The sequence below is a fragment of the Meriones unguiculatus genome, chromosome 11, assembly GCF_030254825.1.
Source record: "Meriones unguiculatus strain TT.TT164.6M chromosome 11, Bangor_MerUng_6.1, whole genome shotgun sequence".
In the NCBI taxonomy this organism is placed as follows: domain Eukaryota; kingdom Metazoa; phylum Chordata; class Mammalia; order Rodentia; family Muridae; genus Meriones; species Meriones unguiculatus.
The window spans coordinates 74,311,127-74,313,443 of NC_083359.1; the positions used below are offsets into that span (position 1 = coordinate 74,311,127).

General features: G+C 46.8%; 1 pseudogene; it reads right to left on the reverse strand.

Annotated features, from left to right (window-relative positions):
• Window positions 1-968: 968 nt before the first annotated feature.
• On the reverse strand, window positions 969-2,026 carry LOC110546201 (eukaryotic translation initiation factor 3 subunit I-like; annotated as a pseudogene).
• Window positions 2,027-2,317: the final 291 nt, after the last annotated feature.

Consider the following 2,317-nt stretch of genomic DNA (forward strand, 5'->3'; position numbering starts at 1 on the left):
CCTAGGGATCAAGTCACCAGGCTTAGCAGCAGGTGCCTTTATCCACTGAGCCATCTCTTCAGGGCCCTAAAGCAGTTTTTTTTTTGTTTTGTTTTTGTTTTTTTTTTAAACCACCCATGCCCCCTCTGTATCTTCAATTCCCTGAGCTACTTGCACCATCTTGGAATCCCCAACACACACACACACACACACACACACACACACTTCTTCTGGTGCTACGAGACCTTTATACTGTTTTGCGTAATGTTTTTGAAAGCACAGCTCATCCTGGGGTTAGTCTTTTTTTTTACTTACCTCGTTTCTCGGTGAGAAGCCATCTGTCACCCATCCCTGGGCCTCTGGCCCCCTCCCCGGGAGTTTCAATTACCTTCCCACTTCTTAGTCTGCAGGATCCTGGGGTAATACATGACTGTGCTGTTTGAGGCTCTCATCTCTCTTCAGCAATCGATTGGTTGAAAATCTCATAGCACGGACTCTTGTCTAGTGTGTGTGTGTGTGTGTGTGTGTGTGTGTGTGTGTGTGTATGTGCTATTATTTTTTTTTTCTGGGAGAGGCGTACAACGAAATTGACTGGAACAAGCCTCTGAACTGGACAGTGGCCCACGCCTTTAATCCTAGCACTGAGAGGCAGAGGCAGGCAGATCTCTGTGAGTTCCTGGGAAAGCCAAAGTTAAGTTTTAGGTGCTTAAAAGATCTATGAAATAAAAATGACTCTAAGCTGCAAACCTCTTGCCTGAGGACAGATGCTTCCTGAGATGCTGGAGGCTGTTGTTTCTGGGAGATAAAAGCCAGATGTTTTCACTTCCCTCAACAAGTTGGTTTGACCCAGTGTCACCAAATACTCTTCATCACATGTATGTGGGAGTTACAAAGTCAGGGAATTCATTAGGACATATGCTTCCCCCTCATTGGACCTGATGAGAAATATGATAGCCTTATAGGGTTGCCTTAAAAAAAAAAAAAAACCACTAACTTATTTCTAAGAGTCTAACACCTGTGAGCAGGCTCCTTGGTGTAGATGGAGATTCAGCGCCTCAGGCCTCAAACTCAAACTCAATCTCAAACTCAAAGTACTGTGGGTTGAAGAAGTGGATTCGGATGTAACTGTCTTCACTGCTGCTGCCGTAGCTCTTGCCATCAGGATGGAAGGCAACACTGTTGATAGGACCAAAGTGGCCCTTGGCTCTTCTAAATTCTTCCTCCAAAGCCAAATGAAAAAACCTGGCCTCAAACTTGCCAATCCTGGTGGAGGTTTTTGTGACGTCCATGGCTTCCTGATCACAGCCCAGCACCACATGGTCACAGTTGGGAAAGAGGGCAGCCAAGCTGACAGGTTGTTCTGTTCGGAAAGTCTTCTGATGTTCGAGATTTGTGGAGTCAAAGAGCTTAGCTGTGTTGTCTTTGGATGCGGTGGCAAACATGGTCATGTCTCCAGACAACTGGATGTCGTCGATCTGCCGGGAGTGTTCCTTAACATTCACCAACACCTCTCCAGACTTGGCACTATACTGCTTGAGCTCGCCACTATCATGGTCTGCGATGACGCACTCCCCCAGGGGTCCCCAAATGACACTGGTGATCTTGGAATCATTGCAGGGGATCTTCATGTAGGGTTCACTGGTGTCGATCTGCCTCCGATCCCGTAGATCAAAGCAGCTCAGGAAACACTGGTATCCCATCTGCTTGTTGGTGGAGAACACGGTGATGTTGCCTCCAAAGTCAAAGCCAGAGGTCCAGAAGGCTGAGTTGGTCTTGAGAAGAGCCAGCTGTTTCCCTGTTTCAAGGTCCCAGCTGTTGTCAGCTGAACCAGTAAGGACATGCTTGGTGTCCCAGCTAGCATCCATATATACACCATATACACCACACAGCTCTAGTATGGCCCAGATAGGCACCCAGCCTCTCGCCATTCAGAGTACCACACATTGACAATAGGGTCTTTGGCCACAGTAAAGAGAAGGTCTCCTTCGCTGTTGTACTTGATCTACGTGATGGAACACTCATCGCCCTGCAGCAGGAGCAGCTTCATTTTGGTGGTGACGTGAGGAGAGATGGGGTTGCCTTTTTAAGCCTTTGAAAATATTTGTCCCCATTTTCTTGGAACACAAGACAGACCTGGCCAGAGTCTATCATCCTGGCCAATATTTAATTAAAGCTTTTTTCAAATTTGGCTCAAAATTGTGGTAGTAGTTTTATTCTTGCCTGATACATTAACCTTCAGGGCCAGCCTGATCCACAGAGTGAGTTTCAGGACAGCCTGGGTTACAGAGAAACCTTGTCTCAAAAGAAAAAGAAACAGTCATGTGTTTGCCAGGCAGTG